The sequence below is a fragment of the Chlorocebus sabaeus genome, chromosome 8 (genome assembly GCF_047675955.1).
Source record: "Chlorocebus sabaeus isolate Y175 chromosome 8, mChlSab1.0.hap1, whole genome shotgun sequence".
NCBI lineage: Eukaryota > Metazoa > Chordata > Mammalia > Primates > Cercopithecidae > Chlorocebus > Chlorocebus sabaeus.
In genome coordinates, this window is record NC_132911.1 from 44,333,668 (window position 1) to 44,346,308 (window position 12,641).

The 12,641-nt window shown below is 37.9% G+C and overlaps 1 pseudogene; it reads right to left on the minus strand.

Annotated features, from left to right (window-relative positions):
• Positions 1-687: 687 nt before the first annotated feature.
• Positions 688-1,703, minus strand: LOC140712272 (uncharacterized; annotated as a pseudogene).
• Positions 1,704-12,641: the final 10,938 nt, after the last annotated feature.

A 12,641-nucleotide genomic window follows, 5' to 3' on the forward strand; every position in this document is an offset into this window, starting at 1 on the left:
ACAGATTCTAACTGAGGACATTTACCTTTTCACCATAGCCCACTATGGGCTTCAAATATAACTTTGCAAATTCCACAGGAACAGTCTTAGCGAAAGACTTCTGCAGGGGAAAGCTGTAATTCTGTGAGATGAATTAACAAAACACAAAGCAGTTTCTCAGAAAGATTCTTTTCAGTTTTTATCTTCGGATATTTCATTTTTCACCATAGCCATCTAAGGGCTTACAAATATCACTTTGCAAATTCCACAAGAGTAGTCTTAGCAAAAGGCTTCTTGAGGGGAAAGCTGTAACTCTGTGAGATGAATTAACAGAACACAAAGCAGTTTCTCAGAAAGCTTGTTTTCAGTTTTTATCTTCGGATATTTCCTTTTTCACCATAGCCCTCTATGCGCTTCCAAATGTCATTTTTCAAATTCCACAAGAACAGTCTTAGCGAAAGGCTTCTTGAGGGGAAAGTTGTAACTTTGTGAGATGAATTAACAGAACACAAAGTAGTTTCACAGAAAGCTTCTTTTCAGTTTTTATCTCAGGATATTTTCTTTGTCCATTTGTCCCTTTTCCTTCAAAGGGATCTGAAATAACAGTTTTCAGATTCCACAGAAATAAAGCTAGAAAACAGCTCCACGAAATACAGCTGTAACTCAGTGAGTGGAAGTCACATATCAAAAAGCAGTTTCTCAGAAAGCTTCTTTCCAGTTTTTAACTGAAAATATTTCCTTTTTCAACATAGCGCTCTATGGCCTTCCAAATATCACTTTGCAAATTCCACAAGAACAGTCTTAGCGAAAGGCTTCTAGAGGGGAATGCTGTAACTCTGTGAGATGAAATAAGGGAACACAAAGCAGTTTCTCAGAAAACTTCTTTTCAGTTTTTATCTTTTGATATTTGCTTTGGCCCTATAGTCTTCAAAGGGATCAGAAAAATAGTTCTCAGATTCCACACAAATAAGGCTAGCAAACAGCTCTACGAAATACTGTTGTAACTCCGTGAGTGGCAGTCATATATCACAAAGCAGTTTCTCAGAAAGCTTCTTTCCAGTTTTTAACTGAGGACATTTGCTTTTTCACCATAGCCCTCTAGGGGCTTCCAAAAATCACTTTGCAAATTCCACAAGAACAGTCTTAGCAATAGGCTTCTTGAGGGGAAAGCTCTAACTCTGTGAGATGAATTAACAGAACACAAAGCAGTTTCTGAGAAGGCTTCTTTTCAGTTTTTATCTTCGGATATTTCCTTTTTTACCATAGCCCTCTATGAGCTTCCAAATATCACTTTGCAAATTCCACAAGAACAGTCTTAGCGAAAGGTTTCTTTAGGGGAATGCTGTAACTCTGTGAGACGAATTAACAGAACACAAAGCAGTTTCTCAGAAAGCTTCTCTGCAGTTTTAAATGAAGATATTTCCTTTTTCACCATAGAACTCTATGCGCTTCCAAATATCACTTTGCAAATTCCACAAGAGAAGTCTTAGCGAACGGCTTCTTGAGGGTAAAGCTGTAACTCTGTGAGATGAATTAACAGAACTAAAGCAGTTTCTCAGAAAGCTTCTTTTTAATTTTTATCTTTGTGTAGTTCCTTTTTCACCATAGCGCTCTATGGGCTTCCAAATATTCCTTTGCAAATTGCAAAAGAACAGTCTTAGCGAAAGGCTTCTTGAGGGGAAAGGTGTAACTCTGTGAGATGAATTAACACAACACAAAGCAGTTTCTCAGAAACCTTCTTTTCAGTTTTTTTCTTAGGATACTTCCTTTGGCCTGATGGTCTTCAATGGGATCTGAAATAACAGTTCTCAGAAACCACAGAAATAAGGCTAGCAAACAGCTCTACGAAATACAGCTGTAACTCCGTGAGTGGAAATCACATATCACAAAGCAGTTTCTTAGCATGCTTCTTTTCAGTTTTTAACTTCGGATATTTTCTTTTTCACCATAGCCCTCTACGGGGTTCCAATTATCACTTTGCAAATTCCACAAGAGCTGTCTTGGAGAAAGGCCTCTCAAGGGGAAAGCTGTAACTCTGTAAGTTGAATTAAGAGAACACAAAGCAGTTTTTCAGGAAGCTTCTTTCCAGTTTTTAACTGGAGATATTTCCATTTTCACCATAGCCCTCTAGGGGTTTCCAAATATCACTTTGCAAATTGAACAAGAACAGTCTTAGAGAAAGGCTTCTTGAGGGAAAAGCTCTAACTCTGTGGGATGAATTAAGAGAACACAAAGCAGTTTCTCAGAAAACTTCTTTTCAGGTTTTATCTTACGATACTTCCTTTGGCCCTATAGTCTTCAATGGGATCCGAAATAACAGTTCTCAGAATCCACAGAAATAAGGCTAGGAAACAGCTCTGCGAAATTCCGCTGTAACTCCGTGAGTGGAAATTACATATCCCAAAGCAGTTTCTCAGAAACCTTCTTTTCACTTTTTATCTTAGCATATTTCCTTTTTCTCCATAGCCCACTATGGGCTTCCAAACATCACTTTGCAAATTCCACAAGAACAGTCTTATCGAAAGGCTTCTGGAGGGGAAAGCTGTAACTCTGTGAGATGAATTAATAGAAGACAAAGCAATTTCTCAGAAAACTTCATTTCAGTTTTTATCTTAGGTTATTTCCTTTGGCGCTATAGTCTTCCAACGGGATCCGAAATAACAGTTCTCAGATTCCACAGAAATAAGGCTAGCAAACCACTCTACGAAATACAGCTGTAACTCCGTGAGTGGAAGTCGCATATCACAAAGCAGTTTCTCATAAAACTTCTTTTCATTTTTTATCTTATGATATTTCCTTTTTCACCATAGCTGTCCATGGGATTCCAAGTATCACTTTGCATATTCCACAAAAACAGTCTTAGTGAAAGGCTTCTTGAGGGGAAAGCTGTAACTCTGTGAGATGAATTAACAGAACAGAAAGCAGTTTCTCAGAAAGCTTCCTTCCAGTTTTTAACTGAGGACATTTGCCTTTTCACAGTAGCCCTCTATGGGCTTCCAAATATCACTTTGCAAATACCACAAGAAGAGTCTCAGTGAAAGGCTTCTTGAGGGGAAAGCTGTAACGCTGTGAGATGAATTAATAGAACACAAAGCAGTTTTTCAGAAAGCTTCTTTCCAGTTTTTAACTGAAGATATTTCCTTTTCCACCATAGCGCTCTATGGGCTTCCAAATATCACTTTGCAAATTACACAGGAACAGTCTTAGCTAAAGGCTTGTTGAGGGGAAGGCTGTAACTCTGTTAGATGAATTGACAGAACACAAAGCAGTTTCTCAGAAAGCTTCTTTCCAGTTTTTAACTGAAGATATTTACTTTTTCACCACAACCATCTATGGGCATCCAAATATCACTTTTCAAATTCCAAAAGAGAAGTCTTAGCGAACGGCTCCTTGAGGGGAAAGCTGTAACACTGTGAGATGAATTCACAGAACACAAAGCAGTTTCTCAGAAAGCTTCTTTTCAGTTTTTATCTTCGGATAATTCCTTTTACACCATAGCCTTCTATGGGCTTAAAAATATCACTTTCCACATTCCACAAGAACAGTCTCAGCAAAAGGCTTCTTGAGGGGAAAGCTGTAACTCTGTGAGATGAATTAAGAGAACACAAAGCAGTTTCTCAGAAAGCTTCTTTCCAGTTTTTAACTGAAGATATTTTCTTTTTCACCATAGCCCTCTATGGGCTTCCAAATATCACTTTGGAAATTCCACAAGAACAGTCTTAGAGAAAGGCTTCTTGAGGGGAAATCTGTTACTCTGTGAGATGAATTAAGAGAACAAAAAACAGTTTCTTAGAAAACTTCTTTTTTGTTTTTATCTTGGGATATATCCTTTGGCCCTACAGTCTTCAAAGGGATCCGAAATAACAGTTCTCAGATTGCACAGAAATAAAGCTAGCAAACAGCTCTACGAAATACTGCTGTAACTCCGTGAGTGGAAGTCACATATCAAAAAGCAGATTCTCAGAAAGCTTCTTTTCAGTTTTTAACTTAGGATATTTCCTATTTCACCATAGCCCTCGATGGGTTTCCAAATATCACTTTGCAAATTCCACAAGAACAGTCTTAGCGAAAGGCTTCTTGAGGGGAAAGCTGTAACTCTGTGAGATGAATTAACAGAACACAAAGCCGTTTCTCAGGAAGCTTCTTTCCCGTTTTTAACAGGAGATATTTCCATTTTCACCATAGCACTCTATTGGCTTCCAAATATCACTTTGCAAATTCCACAAGACCAGTCTTAGCGAAAGACTTCTTGAGGGGAAAGCTGTAACTCTGTGAGATGAATTAACAGAACACAAAGCAGTTTCTCAGAAAACTTCTCTCTAGTTTTTAAAAGAAGATATTCGTTTTTTCACCAAAGCGCTCTATGGGCTTCCAAATATCACTTTGCAAATTCCACAAGAGAAGTCTTAGCGAACGGCTTCTTGAGGGGAAAGCTGAAACTCTGTGAGATGAATTAACAGAACACAAAGCAGTTTCTCAGACAGCTTCTTTTCACTTTTTATCTTCGGATATTTTCTTTTTCACCATAGCGCTCTATGGGCTTCCAAATATAACTTTGTAAATTCCACAAGAACAGTCTTAGCGAAAGGCTTCTTGAAGAGAAAGCTGTAACTCTGTGAGATGATTTAAGAGAACACAAAGCAGTTTCTCAGAAAACTTCTTTTCAGTTTTTATCTTAGCATATTTCCTTTGGCCCTATAGTCTTCAAATGGATCCGAAAAAACAGTTCTCAGATTCCACAGAAATAAGATAGCAAACAGCTCTATGAAATACTGTTGTAACTCTGTGAGTGGAAGTCACATATCACAAAACAGTTTCTCAGAAACCTTCTTGCCAGTTTTTAACTGAGGACATTTGCCTTTTCACCATAGCCCTCTATGGGCTTCAAAATATCGCTTTTAAATTCCACAAGAGAAGTCTTAGCGAACGGCTTCTTGAGAGGAAAACTGAAACTCTGTGAGATGAATTAAGAGAACACAAAGCAGTTTCTCAGAAAGCTTCTTTTCAGTTTCTATCTTCGGATATTTCCTTTTTCACCATAGCCCTCTATGGGATTCCAAATATCACTTTGCAAATTCCACAAGATCAGTCTTAGCGAAAGGCTTCTTGAGGGGAAAGGTGTAACTCTCTGAGATGAATTAACAGAACACAAAGTAGTTTCTCAGAAAACTTCTTTTCAGTTTTTATCTTATTATATTTCCTTTGGCCCTATAGTCTTCAAAGGGATCAGAAATAACAGTTCTCAGATTCCACAGAAAAAAAGGTTAGCATACAGCTCTAAGAAATACTGCTGTAATTCCGTGTGTGGAAGTCACATATCACCAAGCATTTTCTCAGAAAGCTTCTTTCGTTTTTAACTGAGGACATTTGCCTTTTCACCTTAGCCCTCTAAGGACATTCAAATATCATTTTGATAATTCCACAAGAACAGTCTTAGTCAAAGTCTTCTTGAGGGAAAACTGTAACTCTGTGAGATGAATTAACAGAACAGAAACAGTTCCTTAGAAAGCTTCTTTCTAGTTTTTACCTGAGGACATTTGCTTTTTCACCATAGCCCTCTATGGACTTCCAAATATCACTTTGAAAATTCCACAAGAATAGACTTAGTGAAAGGCTTCTTGAGGGGAAAGCTGTGGAAATTCCACAAGAACAGTCTTAGCGAAAGGCTCTTGAGGAGAATGCTGTAACTCTGTGAGATGAATTAACGGAACACAAAGCATTTTCAGAGAAAGCTTCTTTTCAGTTATTATCTTAGGATATTTCCTTTGTCCCTTTGTCCCTTTTTCTTCAAAGGCATTCGAAAAAACAGTTTTCAGATTCCATAGAAATAAGGCTTGCAAGCAGCTCCACGAAATACAGCTGTAACTCCGTGAGTGGAAGTTACATATCACAAAGCAGTTTCTCAGAAGGCTTCTTTTCAGTTTTTATCTTATCATATTTCCTTTTTCAACATAGTCCTCTTTGTGCTTCCAAATATCACTTTGCAAATTACACAAGAACAGTCTTAGCGAAATCCGTCTTGAGGGGAAAGCTGTAACTCTTTGAAATGAATTAACAGAATGCACAGCAGTTTCTCAGAAAGCTTCTTTTCAGTTTTTAAGGGAGGACATTTGGCTTTTCACCTTAGTCCTCTATGGGCTTCCAAATATCACTTTGCAAATTCCACAAAAACAGTCTTAGCGAAAGGCATTTTGAGGAGAAAGCTGTAACTCTGTGAGATGAATTAACAGAACACAAAGCAGTTTCACAGAAAGCTTCTTTTCAGTTATTATCGTAGGATATTTACTTTGTCCCTTTGCCCATTTGTCTTCAAAGGGATCCGAAATAACAGTTCTCTGATTGCACAGAAATAAGGCAAGCAAACAGCTCCATGAAATACAGCTGTAACTCCGTGTGTGGAAGTCACATATCACAAAGCAGTTTCTCAGAAAGCTTCTTTTCAGTTTTTTTCTGATGATATTTCCTTTTTCATCATAGCCCTATATGGGCTTCCTAACATCACTTTGCATATTCCAGAAGAACAGTCTTAACGAAAGGCTTCTTGAGGGGAAAGCTGTAACTCTGTGAGATGAATTAACAGAACACAAAGCAGTTTCACAGAAAGCTTCTTTCCAGTTTTTAACTGAAGATACTTCCTTTTTCACCATAGCACTCTAAGGGCTTCTAAATAACACTTTGCAAATTCCACAAAAGCAGTCTTAGAGAAAGACTTCTTGAGGGGAAAGCTGTAACTCTCTGAGATGAATTAAGAGAACACAAAACAGTTTCTCAAAAAATTTCTTTTCATTTTTTTCTTAGATTATTTCCTTTGGCCATATAGTCTTCACTGGGATCCGAAATAACAGTTCTCAGATTCCACAGAAGTTAGTCTAGCAAACAGCTCTATGAAATACTGCTGTAACTCCGTGAGTGGAAGTCACATATCACAAAGCAGATTCTAGAAAGCTTCTTTTCTGTTTTTATCTTAGGATATTTCCTTTTTCACCATAGCCCTCTATGGGCTTCCAAATATCACTTTGCATATTCCACAATAACAGTCTTAGGGAAAGGCTTCTACAGGGGAAAGCTGCAACTCTGTGAGATGATTTAGCCGAACACAAAGCAGTTTGTCAGAAATCTTCTTTCCAGTTTTTAACAGAAGATATTTCCTTTTTCACCATAGCCCTCTATGGGATTCCAAATATCACTTTGCAAATTCCACAAGAACAGTCTTAGTGAAAGGCTTCTTGAGGGGAAAGCTGTAACTCTGTGAGATGAATTAGCGGAACACAAAACAGTTTCTCAGAAAGCTTCTTTCCAGTTTTTATCGGAAGATATTTCCTTTTTCACCGTAGCCCTCTATGGGTTTCCAAATATCACCCCGCAAATTCCAGAAGAAGAATCTTAGCCAAAGACTTCTTCAGGGGAAAGCTGTACCTCTGTGAAATAAATTACCAGAACACAAAAGAGTTTCTCATAAAGCTTCTTTTCAGTTTTTATCTTAGTATATTTCCTTTTTCACCATAGCCCTCTAAGGGCTTCCAAATATCACTTTGCAAATTCCACAAGAACAGTCTCAGCGAAACGCTTCTTGAGGGGAAAGCTGTAACTCTGTGAGATGAATTAACAGAACACAAGGCAGTTTCACAGAGAGTTTCTTTCAAGTGTTTAACGGAAAATATTTCCTTTTTCAACATATCCCACTATGGGCTTCCAAATATCACTTTGAAAATTCCACAAGAACACTCTTAGCGAAAGGCTTCTTGAGGGGAAAGCTGTAACTCTGTGAGATGAATTAACAGAACACAAAGCAGTTTCTCAGAAAGCCTCTTTCCAGTTTTCAAAGTAAGATATTTCGTTTTTCACTATAGCCCTCTATAAGCTTCCAAATATCACTTTGCAAATTCCACAAGACCAGTCTTAGCGAAAGGATTCTTCAGGGGAAAGCTGTAACTCTGTGAGATGAATTAACAGAACACAAAGCAGTTTCTCAGAAACTTCTTTCCAGTTTTTAACGGAAGATATATCCTTTTTCAGCATAGCCCTCTAAGGGCTTCCAAATATCACTTTGTAAATTCCATAAGAACAGTCTTAGTGAAAGACCTCTTCTGGGGAAAGCTGTAACTCTGTGAGATGAATTAACAGATCACAAAATAGTTTCTCAGAAAGCTTCTTTCCAGTGATTAACACAAGATATTGCCTTTTTCATCAAACCCCGCTATGGGCTTCCAAATATCACTTTGCAAATTCCACAGGAACAGTCAGAGCGAAAAGCTTCTTGAGGAGAAAGCTGTAACTCTGTGAGATAAATTAACAGAACACAAAGAAGTTTACAGAAAGCTTCTTTCCAGTTTTTAACTGAAGATATTCCCTTTTTCAGCATAGCCCTCTATGGGCTTCCAAATATCACCTGGTAAATTCCACAAGAAGAATCTTAGCCAAAGTTTTCTTCAGGGGAAAGCTGTAACTCTTGAGATAAATTAAGAGAACACAAAGCAGTTTCTCAGAAAGCTACCTTACAGTTCTTATCTTAGGATATTTCCTTTTTCACCATAGCCCTCTATATGCTTCTGAATATCACTTTGCAAATTCCACAAGAGCAGTCATAGCCAAAGGCTTCTTGAGGAGAAAGCTGTAACACTGTCAGATGAATTAACAGAACACAAAGCAGTTTTCACAAAGCTTCTTTCCAGTTTTTAGCTGAAGATATTTCCTTTTACACCATAGCCCTATAAGGATACCAAATATGACTTTACAAATTAAACGAGAACAGTCTTAGCGAAAGGCTTCTTGAGGGGTAAGCTGTAACTCTGTGGGATGAATTAAGAGAACACAAAGAAATTTCTCAGAAAGCTTCTTTCCAGTTTTTAACGGAAGATATTTCCTTTTTCAGCTTAGCCCTCTATGGGATTCCAAATATCACTTTGCAGATTGCACAAGAACAGTCTTAGCGAAAGGCTTCTTCAGGGGAAAGCTGTAACTCCGTGAGATGAATTAACAGAACACAAAACAGTTTATCTGAAAGCTTCTTTCCAGTTTTTAACTGAAGATATTTCCTTTTTCACTATAGCCCTCTAAGGAATTCCAAATATCACTTTGCAAATTCCACAAGAACAGTCTTAGCGAAAGGCTTCTTAATGGGAAAGCTGTAACTCTGTGAGATGAATTAACAGAACACAAAACAGTTTCTTAGAAAGCTTCTTTCCAGTTTTTAACGGAAGATATTTCCTTTTTCACCATAGCCCTCTATGGGCTTCCAAATACCACCTTGGAAATTCCACAAGAAGTATCTTAGCCAAAGACTTCTTCAGGGGAAAGCTGTAACTCTGTGATATAAATTAACCGAACACAAAGCAGTTACTCAGACAGCTTTTTTCCAGTGTTTAACTTTAAATATTTCCTATTACACCATAGCCCTCTATGGCTTCAAAATATTACTTTGCAAATTAACGAAGAACAGTGTTAGCGAAAGGTTTCTTGATGGCAAAGCTGTAACTCTGTTAGATGAATTAAGAGAACACAAAGCATTTTCTCAGAGAGCTTCTTTTCAGTTTTTATCTTAGGATATTTCCTTTTTCACCGTAGCCCTCTATGGGCTTCGAAATATCACTTTTGCAAATTCCACAAGAACAGTCTTAGCGAAAGGCTTCTTCACGGGAACTGTAACTCTGTGAGATGAATTAACACAACACAAAGCATTTTCTCAGAAAGCTTCTTTCCAGTGTTTAATGGAAGATATTTCCTTTTACACCGTAGCCTTCTAGGGCTTCCAAATATCACCTTGCTACTTCCACAAGAACAGTCTTAGCGAAAGAGTTCTTGAGGGGAAAGCTGTATCTCTGTGAGATGAGTTAACAGAACACAAAGCCGTTTCGGATAAAGCTTCTTTCCACTTTGTAACAGAAGATATTTCCTTTTTCACCATAGCCCTCTATGTGCTTCCAAATATCACTTTGCAAATTCCACAAGAACAGTCATAGACAAAGGCTTCTTGAGGAGAAAGCTGTAACACTGTGAGATGAATTAACAGAACACAAAGCAGTTTTCAGAAAGCTTCTTTCCAGTTTTTATCTGAAGATATTTCCTTTCACAGCATAGCCCTATAGGGCTACCAAATATGACTTTGCAAATTAAATAAGAACAGTCTTAGCGAAAGGCTTCTTGAAGGGTAAGCTATAACTCTGTGAGATGAATTAACAGAACACAAATCAGTTTCTCAGAAAGCTTCTTTCCAGTCTTTAACGGAAGATATTTCGTTTTTCAGCATAGCCCTCTATGGGCTTCCAAATATCACTGTGCAAATTCCACAAGAATAGTCTTATCGAAAGTCTGCTTGAGGGGAAAGCTGTTCCTCTGTGAGATGAATTAACAGAACACAAAGCAGTTTCTCAGAAAACTTCTTTTCAGTTTTTAAAGGAAGATATTTCCTTTTTCAGCATAGCACTCTATGGGCTTCCAAATATCACTTTGCAAATCCACAAGAACACTCGTAGCGAAAGGTTTCCTGAAGGGAAATCTGTAGGTCTGTGAGATGAATTAGCAGAACACAAAGCATTTTCTCAGCAACCTACTTTCCAGTTTTTAACTGAAGATATTTCCTTTTTCACCATAGAGCTCCATGGGCTTCCAAATATCCCTTTGCAAATTCCACAAGAACAGTCTTAGCGAAAGGCTTCCTGAGGGAAAAGCTGTATTCTGGGAGATGAATTAACAGTACACAAAGCACTTTCTCAGAAATCTTCTTTCCAGTTTTTAACGGAAGATATTTCCTTTTCCACCTTAGCCCTATTTGGGCTTCCAAATATCACTGTGCAAATTCCACAAGAACAGTCTTAGCGAAAGGCTTCTTGAGGGAAAAGCCGTAACTCTGTGAGATGAATTAGCAGAACACAAAGCAGTTTCTCAGAAAGCTTCTTTCCAGTTTTTAAAGGAAGATATTTCCTTTTTCACCATAGCCCTCTATGGGCTTCAAAATATCACTTTTCAAATTACACAAGAACAGTCTTAGCGAAAGGCTTCTTGAGGGAAAAGCTGTAACTCTCTGAGATGAATTAACAGAAAACAAAGCAGTTTCTCAGAATGCTTCTTTCCAGTTTTTAACTGAAGATATTTCCTTTTTCACCATAGCCCTCTATGGGCTTTCAAATATCGCATTGCAAATTCCACAAGAACAGTTTTAGCGAAAGGCTTCTTGAGGGGAAAGCAGTAACTCTGTGAGATGAGTTAACAGAACACAAAGCAGTTTCTGAGAAAGCTTCTTTCCAGTTTTTAACTGAAGATATTTCCTTATTCACCATAGCACTATATGGGTTTCCAAATATCACTTTTCAAATTCCACATGAACAGTCCTAGCGAAAGGCTTCTTGATTGGTAAGCTGTAACTCTGTGGGATGAATTAACAGAACACAAAGCAGATTCTCAGAAAGCTTCTTTCCAGTTTTTAACGGAAGATATTTCCTTTTACACCATAGCCCTATAGGGCTTCCAAATAATACTTTGCAAATTAAACAAGAAGAGTCTTAGCGAAAGGCTCCTTGAGGGGAAAGCTGTAGCTCTGTGACATGAGTTAACAGAACACAAAGCAGTTTCTGAGAAAGCTTCTTTCCAATTTTTAACTGAAGATATTTCCTTTTTCACCGTAGTCCTCTATTGGCTTCCAAATATGACTTTGCATATTCCACAAGAACAGACTTAGCGAGAGACTTCTTCAGGGGAAAGGTGTAACTCTGTGAGATGAATTAACGGAACACAAAGCAGTTTCTCAGAAAGCTACTTTCCAGTTTTTAACATTAGATATTTCCTTTTTCACCAAAGCCCACTAAAGGCTTTCAAATATCACTTTACAAATTCCACAAGAACAGTCTTAGCAAAAGGGTTCTTGAGGGGTAAGCTGCAACTCTCTGGAATGAATTAACAGAGCAAAAAGCAGTTTCTCAGAGAGCTTCTTTCCAGTTTTTAACGGAAGATATTTCCTTTTTCACCATAGACCTCTAGGGGCTTCCAAATATCACTTTTCAAATTCCACAAGAAGAGTCTTAACGACAGACTTCTTGAGGGGAAAGCTGTAACTCTGTGAGATGAATTAAGATAACGCAAAGCAGTTTGTCAGAAAGCTTCTTTCCAGTTTTTAACAGAAGATATTTCTTTTTTCACCATAGCATTCTATGGGCTTCCAAATATCACTGTGCAAATTCCACAAGAACAGTCTTAGCGAATGGCTTCTTGAGGGGAAAGCTGTAACTCTGTGAGATGAATTAACAGAACAAAAATCCGTTTCTCAGAAAGCTTCTTTTCAGTTTTTAACTGAAGATATTTCCTTTTTAACCATAGCAATCTAAGGGCTTCCAAATATCACTTTGCAAATTCCAATTGAACAGTCTTAGCAAAAGGCTTCTTGAGGGGAAAGCTGTAACTCTCTGAGCTGAATTAACAGAACACAAAGCAGTTTCTCAGAAAGCTTCTTTCCAGTTGTTAACGGAACATATTTCCTTTTTCACCATAGCCCACTATGGGCTTCCAAATATCACTTTGCAAATTCCACAAGAACAATTTTAGCGAAAGGCTTCTTGAGGGGAAAGCTGTAACTCTGTGAGATGAGTTAACAGAACACAAAGCAGTTTCTGAGAAAGCTTCTTTCCACTTTTTAACTGAAGATATTTCCTTATTCACCATAGCACTCTATG